The sequence below is a fragment of the Mytilus edulis genome, chromosome 8 (assembly GCF_963676685.1).
Source record: "Mytilus edulis chromosome 8, xbMytEdul2.2, whole genome shotgun sequence".
In the NCBI taxonomy this organism is placed as follows: domain Eukaryota; kingdom Metazoa; phylum Mollusca; class Bivalvia; order Mytilida; family Mytilidae; genus Mytilus; species Mytilus edulis.
The window spans coordinates 59945281-59963786 of record NC_092351.1 but is presented as its reverse complement, the minus strand read 5'-3'; the positions used below and the strand labels follow the sequence as shown (position 1 = coordinate 59963786).

At 29.7% G+C, this 18506-nt stretch overlaps 1 protein-coding gene across 7 annotated transcripts in view; it reads right to left on the bottom strand.

The window, feature by feature from the left end:
- Positions 1–18506, bottom strand: part of LOC139486008 (protocadherin-9-like) — an 83284-nt gene that overhangs the window by 16803 nt on the left and 47975 nt on the right. Inside the window, exon 1 of one of the 7 annotated variants that reach the window (XM_071270696.1) lies at positions 6918–7136. The exons of 4 other annotated variants lie outside the window; for them this stretch is intronic. The gene's annotated coding sequence lies outside the window, so the exon portion shown is untranslated. Of the gene's footprint in view, positions 1–2509; positions 2710–3392; positions 3880–6917; positions 7137–18506 lie in introns of those variants that run through there. 2 more of the 7 variants (XM_071270698.1, XM_071270697.1) reach the window with 2 other exon arrangements.

The following is an 18506-nucleotide window of genomic DNA, read 5'->3' as shown; positions in this document are numbered from 1 at the left end:
GTTGCCAGCAGCATTAAGAGTTCTTGTCACTACAGGGAACAAGTTTTCTTTTCTACTGGTGCCCATTTTGACAAAACTTGAAATATGTCTTAAAAGTTCTACTTTTTAAAGGCCACAATTCATCGAAGATAATTGTTTTTGATTCTTTGCAAGTGAAAAACAAAGTTAAGAAAACAACTTAGTTTAATTAACCAACAACCCAATTTGTTCCTCATTTGAACGATTTTATCATTAGGAAGCTTGTGTTACTAACATCCGAATGTTTTCATTTCATTTACGCTAAACACACAGAAAATTTGTGTTTCTGAGAGAATAATCTGGGATGGAGTATTTAAATCTGTATATGATACAGTAAAGAAACAATGAGTAAGTCTTGGTGACATGGTTATTAAAATTAAATCACACATGAAATAATCATTATCAACTGTTTATTCTTCTGTTAGTATACTGAGGGATTTCGACTTTGATGAAAGTTAGGCTATATGAGTACATAGGCTTGGTTCAAAAGAAATGTTTTAAGAAAGTCAGTTGTCTCCCATCAGTTCTTTAAAATCTATAGGGAAAAAGAGAACCAAAATAGCTTTTGTTTTTCAAATTCTTATAAATTTCAATTTTCATAAAGATAAAATTTACCTCTTCATCACTAAGAAGTAAAAAAAATGTAACTTGTTTGGAAGCTGGTGTTTTAGAGGAGTTTTTAGGATGAAGAAGTTATCTGAAGGATCGAGACTATAATATTCTGATTAAATATTACTTATATGGAGAAGTTTACTTTTTTTCATTGAATCTGTATACAGTGATTTTAAAAGTCTGTTTTCATTTCTACAATGGTTTGATAACATATGTCACTTCGACTCATCATGATAACTTAACAAAACGTTTGATAAGTAGGGGGTATAGACTGTAGAACGGAAGAAATCCTAAACCTCGTAAATCTATCAAATTTCACTTCTCTATATATTTATGTCGACATTCAAACCCGATTTTGTTTAATGTATATCCTATAATCATTCAGTATATCAGCCGGAAACTTCGTCTGATTCTAACTTTTAAATACTCATATTTGTTATTGGAGTATCAAAATACGATCATTTATGCTAATCCAGTCAAATTTTATAGCTTCCCTCGTAAAATCCTTGCTAACAAGAAGCAAGAAGGTCAATGAACAATATGGATATTTTACTGTTTACAACTTAATCAGACACACAAATTCAACTGTTCCTAGTTTTTATTTTTCAAATATTAAACTGAATTTCTACTTCATATTACTTGTAAAAAATATTTATCCAAACTTTAGCTTCAAATTAGGGATTCACTAAGTTTATACTTATATTTTCTAGTAACAAAATTATGAATACAAAATGGAGAAATTCATATTTGAACTAAATGAAATTGAAATTAACTATACATAAATAAGCATGATTAATTCAAATTATCAGGAGTTGCAACTTCAATCTTTATGCAATTATAACCAAGTCTAGAAGAATATATCTTTTTGGAAATTCCCTTTTTCAATGAAATAAAATCTACTGCATTTTTAAAATTTCAAAATACTTTAGATGTTTTTACACAGGAAATATATTTTCAATCTTGACCCTTTAGAGCCAAACTTCACACCTGGAATCAACAAATCTACCAAATAATCGTCAAATGTACAAAACAGTGGTCATTTATCTCTATAAGGAATTCAATGCCTTTCAATACTTCCTTTCACTAATAACTCGTACAAAGAAATCGTAACGTTTCTCCATTGATGAAGTTTCTACATTTAAAGCTTGAAACTCTCAAATGGGCCAATAATAATTAATTACAGCGGATTAAAAGTGACACAAGGCAAACCCTATTACAGAAAGAAATGCCTAATATAGAGAGTTAAATAATCCGGCAAAATTTTCAGCGAGCCATTGCTTTCTCAGGTTTATTATTGTCGGCAAGATCATTTCCATAAAATACTAATTATTATTATTGAAAATGAATATTTAACGGTTATTTATTACTTTTAATTGTGCTCACGTCAGTTTTCAAACTTTTGAGTTATATCCTAGACATTGGGTTTTTGTGTCTATATATGAATAATACAAAATGCAATCTATATCCAGAAAATAATGAGGCATTTAATTCAATATTCTATTAATTTTCATTTGAAATAACACATACACTTGAATATTTTAGTCAATACATTTAGTATATAAAAATCAGCAACTCTAGCTTTCCCCTGAAAAAGTGTTATTCTATCAATTCCAATAAGTGTGAAAACTTGCTTAAAGACTTGGAAAGTATCCACAGAAAAAGACACAAATACTTTTTAGAAAAAAAAGAACAAAAAAAAGAGATGTTATTAATGTCATCAAAAGTTTCACTATTTTCTTTCCAAAAAAAAATTTAAGTTCTAATCTTCTATTTATAATATACTCTTCAACAGGCTACAGAAACTATATCAAAGCGGAAACAAAAAATTAAATTTCAAAATCTTATGCAAATACAATGTTAAAGTCATCTAAAAACTTACCAGTTTTCACTAATATAAGTTATAATTTCCAATTTCATAAGTTCACAAAAGGGCAAAATTCAGTCACCACTCGAAAAGCTTATAGTCCTCTGATATGATTACATATTGTTGGGGATTTACCTCAAAGCATCGTGGGTAGATCACATGGGATAAGAAATGAACAGATAAACATCCTTAAAAGTCAAAAACAATGTCCATCAATCAGGCTGAACAGCTATGCATGGTTTTTCACAAAAATTATCAAGAAAAACAATCTATTTTTGTTTTACAATCTTGTGAGCGAGAATTTAAACAAGTGCAGCAGATCAGCTGTGAATCTTTGTCACCTTTTGTTTTATAGATGTGTTGGTAAATTGAGATGTTAAACAAAAAGGATGAACACATTTTTTTTTAACTGTATAACATATGTATCCAAAGAATACATAAGGTTTGGTTACTTTATGAAAGACATCTTTTGTTTTTAGTTGGTGTCAATATTGATGTTAAAAACAAGATAAAGATTACACAATGTAAAAGATACAATTCATTTAGAAGTGTGTCTCCGGTACTATCTCTATACCATAAACAAAAGATGACAAAAAAACCACTGATTTACATCATATTTGTCAGTTAGGACATTTTTTAACGATGTTTCAATTTTCGTTTTCAGAAACAAAGAGGTTGTGAGGAAATCAACCAGTTTTTACAAATTTAAAGATTTATTCAAAATAAAAATAAATGTTCTTGTCTTATTCAAAAGATTTTAATTTTTGCACTAAAATCAAATAAAAATATCATTTCTTTTAACATTCTATCACAACTAATCAACATAAAAAAGCTTTACAATACAAAAAATATTTTTCTTAAATTACAATAATTATAAAATAACTGTTGATTTACTCACCAAAGATCAGAATATTATAGATGTTGAGAGTTCAAACATCCAGAAAATTATTCCAACAATCTGTTGGTCGTTTCATTAAATCCAAATAAAAAAGTCGTTACTCAAGTGACCACAATGGACACTCAGTTTCCTCAGACCACTGGCCAAGTCAAAAGTAAAGGGTATAATTGTTGTCGGTATAATTGACAATGACAAACATAGACTAACAAGTTTGAATTTTTAAGTTTGCTTAAGCAAACTCATCCTCGTAATTTTGTAAACTCCAGAAAATAACACCTTGTTGATCCCACGTACGATTATCATTCATATCCAACTGACTACAGCTATAATTTGTCCCATCAGCTTTCAATTCCGTCACATCTTACCCGCGTTGATTTTTATTCTCTTTTAACTACAAATTATAGGTCCCGATTTTCTGAATCAGAAAGGTAGTTCAGATTTTATTTTAAGAGAAGAGATCTTCGTTTTGTTAGCATGAAAGGACTTCCTTTCTTATTGTCAAATGATCCGTTTTATCGGTCGTATTATGTTTAGGCCCCCTCTTAATTTCTATTGTTTGCTTAACACTATAGTTTTGTTTTCCACTCTTTTAACTCTACTATTTGATCCAAATAGGTTAGCAGTATGCTCAAATAGCCAATCACAAACCTTTTAATAAATAAATTCAAACTTTAAGCATTACAAAATTTATACCGGAACTGTCACAAACAACAGCTATGATCATGGACGCACACATTTGATTTTTTACCTTTAATCTGATTAAAATTAATTTTTGTAACTGGATAAAGATTATGTTTTATTTCTTTATAAATTTTCAAGTGTTGAGTAATGTGTTGGATATATTAAAGATAATTCCTACTAATCTATCTGATTTCTAGCCATTGTACCCAACTTAGTCCAACTACATTTTCAAATAAATCTCCACATGGTAGTAAAACGGTGAGAATATATCATTACTGTAAGAGGATTGTTAAGTTTAGCAGATTACATGTTCAATGAGGTACCATTATTTCACTGTTTTCAATTGAATCGTCACACAATATAACATTACCAGTAAAAAGTTATAATCTGGTGTCCTCGACAGGGAGTACTTTTAGTTTTTTCCGTTTTACGAGGGTTCTAACAAGAAAAGACGTGTTCTAACATCAGTTATGGGGAAATATCATCAATCACAAGCTTTGCATATCCTGGGAAATGTCAGATTAGTCCACAGATCAACAATACTACTACATCAATACATGACAATACTTATTATTTTACAGAGTAGTTGTGTAACGATTGTACTTTAACAATTTTTTCTTTAACAATTTGAAGTACCCATGTTAATGCAATTTGTCACACAATATTTAGAATGAAAAATTGCATAAGTTTTAAACTGCACATTTGTTTGGGAAATAAATCATTGAAAACTTAACCTTAAAATAAAATTGATGCATCCAAAACAAAATTATGATTGATTTTTGTCTTCTTAAATGTTCAGTATCAAATATTTCATATAAAAATATATGAAGATGTGGTACATGTATGATAGCCAATGAAACAACTCTCCACCAAAGATCAAAAGATGAACATGCATATTAGGGATTATATTAGAACAAATGAAAAACAAATTTAAAAAAAGGAGGTTCTGCAAAGTTATAAACTATGAAAAAAAAACTTATACATTACACTGTAACGTGTAAACTAATTTGTTAAGGAAAACACATGACTAAATGTTTGAATAAAGATTAAATAGTGGCAATACATCCAACAGAAGAAATTATCAACAAAAGTATACATTAAAACAAGACTCACCATCACTTATCATAAGAGGGTGAAAGTTAAACCCAGTTCAAAAACAGTACCCCACAGATACAGGATACATTTCTAGGTTTTCAAGACAATCCAACTCAAAATAAGAATGCTCTACGGTGAGTCAACAAAGACGCAGAGATATCTTAGGATTTGATGTACTTTTTAATCCGCCTAATCTACACATTGTTGTTTCTCTGGCCAGGTGATGAAGAAATCACTAATTTCTGACAGGTAAATCTTGTTGTTTAGTTGTAATTCCGTCCAAAATCTTGTAATTAATTTTTGACGAGAGAAATCTTAAAGCCGACACATTTAGTTCTTGACAACTTAATCCAGAGTCCTTCGGGGCATATGTGAATTTCAATGCAAAGTAAAAATGTCGCAGCCCATCGTAGTATTGTTTCTAAGTTATTGTAACATGACAAGATAAGTAAAGTTTTATTATGAGGAAGTTATTTTTTTCAACTTGTAAACCCTGTTTGTAATAAAAGAGATGATTTATAACCCTTTTATCTTTCAATTAATTTTTTTAAAGTTATAAATTTCTACCCTAAAGTTTAATAAATAGAATTATAGGACATAGTCTTAATGTATTCTAAATATTAAGGAAAATCTGTTCTAAACCTTAAAACCTACCTTATAAATAAAACAAAAGAATTGATTTAAAAATGAAAACATATGTGCTCAGTTGGTATGTTTCTGGAGGAAAATTCAAATAAATCAATGGGGTTCTGGTCCTTATAAATCAATACATATACAGTTTTTCAAAATCAATAATGTAAACCCCTCCTCATAAATCAACTCGAAAATATAGAATTATTATTTCAAAATCAATCGATCATTTCCTTATAATTCAATATTTTAACAATATTTTTTTTTTTCCGACTAAACAAATATAACACTCTCAAGAACCATAACTCTGCATAACCTACTCAGACATATGAAGTACCTTATTAAGATAAAACAAGACCTAACAGCAATCTCAGACGGTCAAATTAGGGCTATCACTACCCAAAGTTATTGTATACCAAGATATCTTTATGACTCTTATCAAAGTCTGATTATTAATTATCAGCAGGGTGTTAGTGTAAGCTACTGACCAATATCCTTTCTAAATTTGAGGATTTTCAGAGATTTTCTCCTCACAAGATACCAGAGATATACACTTTGATGTTCCTAACAGATTTAGTCTGTCCATAGATTTAAAATAATGAACATTGATGTCTTCCAAAAGTTTTCTTTTCTTGAATGATATGAAGATTATTCTATGAACTTTCCCTAGCAATATATTTCTTTCTGTAGCAACTGAATTATGATTTTCTATCCTATAAAATAAACATATGCCTCCAAATAGGAAGAATTCTAAAATTATATTATCTTTCAAATATTTTTAAGCACTATACAAAACTGTCAAAATGATATTTTTTTCAGTAAGTAATTTCAACATTTTCTTACAACAAAACCATTTTATTCGAGAATGCATATATATCTCCAAATTGAAAAATATCAAAACAGCATACATATTATCAAATAACCACATTGTAAGCAACTCCTACTAAAGAACAATATTTTTCAACCACCATAATTATAAATTAAAACTTAATCTAGTTCATTGAAGGATTAAATGAATGTATATAATTGAAAACAGAACACTATGTTGGATAAACTGCCAATAAACATGTATATAAATTTCTAGACAAATATAAATATTTAACAGAAATCAAAACATACCTTTTGTATGGTTGTCTATTAAGCCACATATTCCAAATAAAAATATTTTTGTTAAATCTCCATTATTTGAAGAAAGAGACACTATTTGAATGACTAATATTATTGGGTAATGTTAAACCTCTTTAACTTTTAAATCTACCCGAATAGCTTAAGTGAAAAATGTAGGTTTATATTTAATAGTTTATTGATGAACTACCGTAATGTATGGTCGCCAGCGTTAAAAACGACTGTTAACTGTTCATTATTCATGAAACTGACAGATATGGGTCTGGATTCTGAATATTGAATAAGATGACTCCATATGATGTTTTTTTTTCAACAAATTTTAATTTTAATGCAAATTATTTGTTAAAAATCAATTTCAAAGCAATTTTCAAAGTGATTTTCACTTTAGAAAAGAAATAATTAGCATTTCGTCATGGTGTGATGGAAAATATTTTTTCTTTACATAAAGAATATCTAATATGATAAATCATCTTTTCCTTTGAAACTATTTTGATGTTTGCCATCTTTTATAACCTGTTGATACCAGACTTCAAAAGTAAATTGTCATCTTTTTTCCTGTATCAAAACAACATGTTGTCAGCAAAGTGTGTTACTATGATTTTCTTCAAGCAAAAATAAACAAAATGAAAACATTTTCAGTTTACATAAAGTTGACATGTTATCCCTTCTATGTTCAATTTCATGGGTATTAACTCTAGTTTCAAATTAAAAGAAAATGACTCCTTTTACTCACATAAATGATTTTTTTACTATCTACTTAAAAAAAAGATTTCCAGTGTAACTACTATACCCTTCTACTTCAATAGTTTTAAGATATTTTAAATTAATTAACATATATAACGTTATGAATATTTTCCAGATTTTATATAATTGTGTATAAACTGGGGTCATACATTACTATAAATCACAATTATTCAAATAGTTATTATTATTGACCAATAAGGAATTATAAAAACCTAATTAGGTGTGAATGATTTAAAAACAATTAACACTTTAGAGCACCTGATGTCATAACCCTTGCAGAAATAAATCCTGACAATTTTTTTAACCAGGATATCTCAAGATTATCCTGGGAAATCCTGAAAATATCCTGTAAAACATTTAGCCCTTTTTTTAGGGAAAAAGTTGATGGGAGAATTTCAGGAAATGTCAGGACTTTCAAATCAAGCAGCTGTAAACTAGGGGAATTCTCAGGATATCTGAAGACTTTCAAAAATAAATATAATATAGACCAGGATATGTCAGGACTTTTCCTTCAACATTCATCCTACTTTCAGAAACTTTACACTTTCTTCCTGAATGAATAAACTGAAATAAAGTCCTTAATGATTCCTGGTATTGGGACTTAAGAAATAATATACATGTAATCTGTATCACAAATTCAAATAAAAAATATCTTTGAGACTGAAATTAACTGTTGTTTGTTAAATTAAATAAGTTTTTTTTGGCAAGGATTTGTGAAGGGTGATAGAATAGGGGGAAGAAACAAAAAGTATTTTGTCAAACATTTTTAAAATACCCAAATTATGGTGTTAATTAAAAATATTAAACATATTTTGACAGTTAACTTATTTACACAGTTACTGCTGATCTCCCTGTTCAGGAAGCATAACGAGTTTCAGTTTTACAGTATTTCAAAGTCAGAGATTTTTGTGATAAAAACAGCAGGGTGTCCAAGAAAGCTTGTCTGGCATATTGAGGATTACTCTGATGTCCAATGGCAGTTTTGCAAGACGGGGCCACAAGTTTGGGCTACGCCCCAGCTTGTCCAGAGGCGGATTAAGGGAGAGCCCAGGGGGTAAGGGACCCCCTTTTCTGGGAAAAATTTGGTTGATTATTTAGGGAATCACTGAGGCATGACCGAAGTGGGCCCCCTCTTAGGCAGTCAGTGGGCCCCCACTTATGAAAATTTCTAGATCCGCCACTGTTGTCTGTACTTCAGAGTAATCTTGGACTAAGCCTAAGCAGGTTAAGATCATAATTTAAATGACATCAATAATAAATCACATTTGTATCTATGCAAATCAATAGTCTTTTTCCTTATTCATGTATGCTCTGTATGTCCCTTGTGGGCCCTTAATTGGATATGAAATATGTTCTGTTCATTCCGAGCTATTTTGGAAGTGTTGAAACACACATAATTTTGTCATTGCCGGATATGCAGAGTTGTTTGGTTTTATTTATCATACAGCTAAATTTTAATTTTATCTTCATTATATGTGTGTTTAGAATCAGAGTTGTAACTTGTCATTATGTCCCGTTAGGGGCCCTTAATTGGAAAATAAAGAACTTTGAACTTTGAACTTACAGTGCCGGTGGCGGTGGTACATTTTTTTGTAACTGGTATCTTTTGACCCTTCCTAGCTTTCCCTACAGATGTAAATTCTGATTTTCTCCAAGTTTATATATGTGCCTTTCTATTAATTGTCGTCCGGCATATAAATAACTTAGAAAAAATATCAGATGAACAGCAATGATAGATTTCTCAACGTATGCAAAATGTAAACAAATTGTAGGACCTCGCGGTTTTTCGTAATTGTACTGAACAGGTCTGAACAGTTCGGCCCTAAATATACGGTCCTAGATGGTGACTCCACTTCGACACTTGTTCATTCGCATGCACCATGTTCCGTTCAAACTAAAGATTATTTTTTATTATACTTCATAAAAAACTGCATATTAAAAAATATTTGTTTGCGACATCCTTGATTTATTTTCATAATACCGGTACGGTGACGGATCAACTTTTGGCCGATATAATTTGGGACGAGATTGTCACCTCAATGTGAGCGTAAGTGCACTCTTGATTAATACGTCACCAAAATGGAGACTACGCTGATGGAAACCCGAAAAGGACATTTCCAGACAGAAAGATTTCAGATAAGTGCATTAAAATTTAATTTAACATGACAGACATGTGTATATTATTATAAAATATAATTTATTGAAGAACTATTATTCTTTTTTGGTTTTTATTTGAGCAAAGCAACATCAGAAAGTCTGAAAACATATTTGAAAAATAATTTTTACGTAAATTAAACAAAATGAATAATTGTTTTCACATATGATAACGGGTATAACTGGTAGATACGTAAACTTTATAAATATTGAATTGTGTGAATAGTTCTTTAGTGAATAATAAGTAGGCTAGCAGGGTATGAAATTAGCAGTGGCCCACGGGCCATTGGCCCCTAAAATCTAGTGTGGGCTACTTAAATTTCTACTTTTTTTGTATAGGACTATGTATGTGGGCTAAAAAAAATTAATCTGTGGGCTACCATTGCCAAAGTCAACCCTGAGCTAGTTTATTTTTAATCTTTTTAAAGTTCAGGGGATAAAAAGGGGGGGGGGCTGTAAATGAATTCGATTCCTTAGGTTAACAGCTTCCGATGTACTGTATAAACAGGCAACAACATTTCTATTGATTGTACTGCTTTTAAACGTCTTAGAACAATTGATTCTTTGTGGATTTTTTGATACTTTTAGGGGATTGAATGATTCCATGCAGATTTCAGTTATTTATTCAGCAATACTACTTGGAAGAACAGACAGCAACATATTACAGAAAGAAGCAGAACTTTACATGTATCCTTTTATATTTCCGACGCATAATTTAATTTTAAATATTGGGTAGGTACAGGGGCGGATCCAGCCATTTTGAAAGGGGGGGGAGGGTTCATACTTTATGTTCTAAAAAAAGGAACCCCCTTTGATAAGCCACTGGTGTACCATTTTATTGGTAATTTAACAATATGAACAGCCATTAATAAAATTGGCCAACAAGTTTGCTTTTCGGAAAAACCTTTTTTTTTTGCATTTAAACAATGTATCGAACAGGTCGAAAAAACAATTTTTCTTTCAATTTTAGCATTACATGTAGTTGCAGCTGAGGGTGAAACAAACATTTCTTTCTCAGGGTCAAAAACAATTTTTTTTTTTCTCCAAAAACTAGAAACAAACTTTATTTTCCAAAAAATCCATAGACCCCCACCCTGCAAAAATTAAATGGTTGCTGCCTAACTACATGTAATGTAATTCAAACAGTCAATGGCGGTTGTAACCTACATAAAAAAAACCATAAGATACCGCCATTGACAGTAAGATCTCATGCGACTCACTAACAAGCCCCTGTGTACCAGGGCAAACATACCTTATCAGTCATTCAGTGGCGTATTTAAGGGAGGGGTCTTGTTGTTTTTTTGGACAATCATTGCATTTGAAAAGGGACATATAGTTGGACCCCCATTTATCCTGGGTTGGGAACCACCCTTTTTGAAATGGCTGGATCCGCCCTTACTTAGAATGAGGAATATGGATTTAAACTAATTTAAGAAATATTTGCAATAGAAAAATTAAAAAAAGGACTTTACTCAAATTTTGTAATTTCTTATAGAATTAATGTAAGACATTTATTGGTCCTGAACTAAGGACATTCTCAGGATATTCACAGGATATACCAGGATTATCCCAGGGCCAACTCAATGCAAGCAAATCTGTAAATCCTGACATCAGGATAATTTCCTGAGACCAGGACCTGAGAATCCTGAGAACAGGATTATCACAGGATTTTCTACTAGGAAATTTATGGTCTGGATGGTCCCTGGATATCCCTGGAATATCCTTGTTCCAATACCGTCCCATGTTTGACCCTATCTCAGGATCAGGATATCTCAAGATTGCCCTGTGATATCCTGGGGAAATCTTGTGATATCCTGCACTATTTTCGCAAGGGAAGCTATTGAACCAAATAAATCTTATTTTTTGAGATTAACAAGATTGTTAAACAATATACAATTTTATAAATGATAATGAATATACTATTAGCCATACATCTTAAAAAGTATAATTTTATTCACCACAAGCATCCAGAGAAAAACAATATGCCTTGAGGTTAAATTTATCATAAATAAGCTTATATGACTTAGTGCAGTTTAACAAAACAAGAAGCAAAATGGGATTCAATGATGCGACAGCAACCTACAGACACAAAAAAGTGACATAAAAAACAAACAAATATATAATTAACTGTGTATACTTAAATAAATAAATATTTTGATCCTTACATATAAGTAACTGGATTGTTCTAAGGCAGAGGAATAGATTGGTAGATAAATTATTGCAAGATTTCAACAATGTGAATAATTTGACTGGGTGAAGTTTGAAAAAAAAAAACACATTCTGGAATAAATTACATATATATGAATGCAGATTTTCCTGAAATTGCAATAATTTAAACTCCCTTTTTTGTCAATATTCTGAAAATATTGTAATAATTTCTAAGTTTATGGTAACTATATATAAGTTATCAATGATTTATAAAACATTTCAATTGTTTTTTATATTAAAACTATTTCAAGGTATGAAAATTAATCAATTTTTAAGATATGAAAATTAATCTATTAACTGCATGCAAAAACAAAAAACAAGAAAAAAAAAATCAAATAAACAGGGAAAAGTATAAAAGTTGACCTACCTCGTCATTTTTGCACTGATTTATAGTTTTTACTATGATAAACCTCAGACAGGACTAAGAATATATGATTTTGACAGACAACCATACTTATTAAATTGATACAGGTAAACCAATTACCTCGTTAGAATCAATTATCAGTTTAACCTTGCTTATCATTTTGATTTCCAATCAATGTGGTCTCATAAAATTGTCAAAATATATCAAATTTTGTCTTGTAGCAAAAGGACCTATTAGACGTTTAATATTATGATGTCTAAAAAAATCTGTCGTCTGATTATCATTTTGACACCAAAGTTAGATGTTGTAAATAACTAATAATTTTCATAAAAAGCTAAAAATTTTATTTAATATTTTCAAATATATCACATTTCAATACATGAACCTTCACTGTGAAATATACTCATCTCATGTTTTAACTTAAAAGTCCTAGGAAATTCATTGCAACTTCTTAATAAGCTTATTTATGTAGATAAAATACATTTATTTAAAAAAGAAAATGAAAAATGAAAATATCATAAAGGAATTTCTTACAGCTTACCTCATAAACTAATACAATCTTGGTATAGATATATCCAACATTCATGTATGTAACAGAAAAATAAATATTAAGTCCAAATTAACTCCAAACTAATTCAGATTTGTATATGTTGTATACCTCTGAGGTCTAACATTCCCACTGCCACTAACAATGACTGTTTTCTTAATTTAGTGACATTTTCAAGTAAATGTTTATTTTTTACAATAGCTATTACTATTTCTAAACAATGTTTTGGATTTTTGTGTACACAAAGACAAGGCCCTAAAAGGATTAAGTAACAAACCTTATGTCTATTATAGAACAATTGTCTTAATCCAAGCCATCAATTAAATCATAAACACAATTTTGTTTTTACATTAATTATGCATAAATTTATGAAAACATGTGAAAAATTCAACATACAGGTGAAAATTGACACAAAATCAGGTAAATCTGACATCAAAAGGAGTAGACGATATTCGCAAACTGTTACAACTTTTTGTAAACATTCTTACAATTAATTGTTGACAGAGTTACTCAAGATGTTTGTCAAACCTTGGAGTTTTTAGATGACATCAAAGTCCTTATGTCCCCTGCGCTTGAGGGACCTCAAACTGACATAGGTCTAAATAAATATGATCTTATTTAAAACAAACAGAACCCAATTAACCTAGATTAGTTTTCATTTATCTATGCTTTTAACCTTCCTTCCTTGGCCATTTCCGGGTGGCCGCTGTGTACATATGGGTCTTGATTTAGTCAACAGTAGCAAGGTACACGACCCTTTGAAGTATGACGAGATTACGCATGTTGCTTTTCACGACTTGGATTTAAAATAATGTTGCTTTTAAGTACTGTTGACTAATTAACAAGTCTATTTACCTGAGAAAGGTGTATCTATTGAAATAGGGATTTTCGGCAATAGTAAATAAAGTTGCAATTTAAAAGAAACTGTAACTTCTGAAGCAGGTGCTATGTGATTAGAAGTTTTATCGTAAAGTTAAACTTTCATCGGAGGTTGAACATGAAACATGATATATATAAATCCTTAGCATGTCAATAAAAACCACAAATCGCATGTAATAAAATAAGATCTACAAGATACGAAAAAGTAACTGTATCCACAGTACAAGAGTTTGGTTTCAATAAATTTAAAACCACCAACCATTCAAAACCATAGGCAATTAAAGGGAGATAATTCATATAGAAGACATGATAACTTTTATGAAAATTGTTTTGTTTTAAAAAGCCTTAAATAAATCCATACCTTTAAAAAAAAATGTTAAAGGGAAAATACATATAGTGACCATAAACTATTTCAGCAAGATTTTTTTTCCCAAATACATGTTAATAATTGTTTGTTAAAGTTAAACTACAACTTTAACAGTATTCAGTTCTGATAAATCTATGCTAGCAGTGTTTCTCTTAAATGAATGAAGTTAATCAATGACATTAAATGTCTTAAAGCACCATTCATATCTTAAGTTGTTTAGAATATTCAACAAACTAAAATTATGAAAAAAATAAAGACCAAAATCAAAATCAAAAATTCAAAATTTTCGATATTTAAGACCGAAGACATTCTTTTGCAGCTGTTTAACACAAAAGCTTACGGTAAACATCATTACTGGAAAAGATATACATGGTCACAACCCTGTGTTAACTTTCTTACACCTTTATAAATAATGGGAATTATCAACTGGAAAAATATGACTTTGTTGACCACATCTGTTACCCTAGAGACTTCAAAAGATACTATTGTAGCCATCCAAGAAAAAACAAATGATGACAACTAGGAACATACATCATTCACATACAAAAAAAAAATCACATGTGTGTCACAGCAAGTAAACATGTCTATTGAAGATATCATAGCATCCAGCATGCTTATGTTAATCATAGGAGTCATAACTCTAATATAATGAACAATTTTAATTTCTCTTTTCGGAACAACTGTTGCAATGTTTTTTTTGTCATAAATTGTGTTTTTTAAGGATTTCTGATGTTTGTTAGTCATAGTAATCTGGACCTATTGAGTGAGGTAATGATTTTAAAATTATTAAACTCGTACCTAACCAAGAGTTAATTCTCTTTTCTTGTTGACTTATGACAGTTTTCAACATATTATACACGTAATGCAGTCAACTGTTTTTACTTGTTAACAAAGCAATACACATGTATACCAAAAAATGCGGACAAACATATACGTGTGTTCAACCATTATTGTAATCTTTTTACATAAAAAATGATTTTTATAAAAGGGAGAACAATAAAAAAATGCCTAAGATCAGCACATGATATTTCAGAAGAAAAAATTATGGTTTTCATTTAGAAAATATCGTAATAAGTAAAAAGTCTTACCACTTGAGAGTATGAAGAAATATTATGTTGTTTACAATGTTTAAAACGTGTTGTGAAAGTCACAAAATTAAAATCCAGAAAAAAAATACTTGTCAAAATTATCATAATCACTTATCCAACGTCTCATTAAAAATGCAATTATTCATAACTAATTCATTATTTATGCATAAAAAAATCTGTAAAAGTGAAGAAATTAGTACAAGTTGAATACTGGTCATTAATTATGGTCAGTTTTGCTTGACCTGCCCTACTCTTTGCCTTTGTATCATTTTGTTTTATATTTATGATGAAGGGTGACTATAAACAAATGTATTCATAACTGAGAATGACATTTGTTCATGTAAGGTAAAAAATAACATGCCCTTAACATACATTGCTCTATATATCATGAAAAAATATACTACAATGTACTTTTTATGCAAACAAATGAAATTACTAATGTAGATTAGCTTGGTAATATAAAGTAAAATCCAAAAATCCTAAATTTAGTGTATGATCTAGGACTTTGAAGAAAATTAATAGAAAACTTTTTTTTTTTTTTTTTAAAGAAATGCTTTATTGAGTCAAGAACTTTTTTTTATAAAAAAATAAATTACTTTGTAGGGAATTTCCCTTCTAAACCAACCACTCATTTTACAGCAAGAATATACAATTTTGCATTGTTCGGTTAAATTAAATTCTGTTTTTTTTCCCCCCTACATTAATTTTAATTAAAAGCAGTTACATTGGTAAAATGAGCAATCTTTCCTATAAAATGTTTTAGCTATAGGTTTATTCCATTTTTCCAAAGCAACATCTTACAAAATCATCAATAGTCTTACCTTAAAAGGTTTCTTAGAATTGAACAGAATTGCAAAGTTCTGTGAGGTAAATCAGTTACCATGGAAACATCAGGTATAATTCAGTTAATTGTATTTTATCCATGATTACTAATCATTTCTGTATGTCAACAAATATTTATAGAAATTAATTTGTCATTTTCCATCATTTTCACAAATAGGGCTCCAAAATGATATTACATTTGTACTTAAAAATATAATTATCCATCACTCATATTTTGCTTAAAATCTTCCAAGTCACACATGTCCACAAGATTTAAATTTTTTGATAAATTTAGGTGAAAAAATTTAACAAAATTTTAGCCAGGTTATATAATTTTTGTCTAGGTTTCAAGCTGGACAATCCTTGATTAAAAGATAATTTTACCATAAAATGTTCAAATTTAATGGCTATAGACAAATTCAAGCATAAATACATATTGTAAAAGTCAATACCTTAAAATACACCTTAAGGCTGAAGGCTGAGGTACAAAGGTAAAATAGTGTGTTAAATCTCTAACATTTTTTATAAACACTTAAGCAAATAGCAAGTGATTTTTAACAGGATACATTACTTAGATGACACCTATAAAAATTGTCGATAACAAAGTGCAAATTGAAAAAGGAAATTATCGCAATTTCCACATAAAAATGTTGTACATGAAAGAGCCACTTTAAACTTAACTATCTATAATCCCATTTGAAACCTCCAAGTTAAAATAGCCAGTAGGAAAATGGTTAAAAGTCCTTAACTTGGGAAAACTTGTGTCCATTTAGATACGATCTTCATTAGCGAGCTCCGTTGACAATAGTACATATTAACGTATACAAACACATGCCTGAATGCCCAGTAGGATGAGGTAACACTCCCCTTGTTACAAGTCAACGAGTTGGTGAAGAGGATCATTTAAAAGAGCTTTTAATGGCGTAAGAATAAACTTATTATGGTTGTCCAACACTCTGGAAATAAAGAGATACTAGTTTTTGTGGTCAAAATTGGTCAAGGATATTTGGGTTATATTTGCTTCCTGTTTTCTTATTTGTTATAAGAAAATATGTCAACAGCTAATTGTGTACCTCCCAGAAAGTCAGAGCATGTAGCAAGAATTAAAACCCCTCACACTGCAAAGTCTACTTAAATGAATGAACTTTCTGAATTTAACTGTAAATGATGTCAAAATATCAAGTATAAAAAAGATAAAAATGAGTCATGCTTTTATAAGAGTGAGAAAATAAAGCAATAAACCCTGACAAAGAAAAGAAATAAAGGCAATCACTGAAACAGAGGCAACCGATATTCTTCATAAAGCTTCCCTATTACACCAGAAGTAGAGCTTCCTCATAACATACATTTTTTATTGTTAGTAAGCACATACCTTATGAGCAATATTCAAGATGTCTGTCATGAGAATGTTAAAGCTCCATTCTCTTTAAAACTGAGAGTTAATTTTAGCTTTTTCGTAACACTATAATGCCTCATGATGAAAAATTACATGACAAAATGACAAATGCTAAATCAATAAGTTGCCATAATGTTGTATAAAAAAAAATATAAAAAATAAAAATTGATAAATATATAGGATCAACATTACAATTTATATATGTCACAACTAGCATATAACACACAAAAAAAACCTAGCCAGGCTCACATCTGCAACAAATACTAGCAACTATTTTGTCTTGTATCAAAATTATTTTTTAGGGAGCCTCATGTGTATCCAAATCTTTTACTCAAAGACAATCCAAACTATAATCAGACAAAACTAAACCAGTTTGATTGTATAAATTGCTTGGTCACATCCATTAAATACTAAAAAATATTATTTGCTCATGCAAATATTAATCAGGTTCGCTATATTCTTTTACTTTATCTTTGTATTCTGTTCCTTTCTTTAACTTCCCTTCTCTTCCATCTTTTTCTATCATTTTCTTTCTATAAATAACTTACTTTTTCATATTTCAATGATATATTTTTTTTTTCAGTTATAAGTTAATGAAATTCAGCAGTATATATCCATCAAATTATAAAATGAAAAAAATCCAGCAACATCTTCAAAATTCAATTACAAAATGTGTTCCATGGGCACAGAAAAAAAAACCACCATGGGATATTAACATATAACACCTTTTGATGTTTACAAACACCAAAAACATTTACACTAACAATTTCTAAAACTTATACATAGTGTTAAATTGGACGTGGTCGATTTTACACTATCCTCTATATAAAGTGCCGAAAATCACAGTTAAGAGAAGTTTGAGCTCATTCCAATTTTTAAGAGGTGCTGGTCTGTAAAATTTCCTGGACAAATGATCAATTATTTTTAAACTATTATACAATTTTGATTGTTTGGAAAAAATCAGTTTGTGTAACAGTCATTATGGATCACTTGTAATACATTTATAGCCAGTAG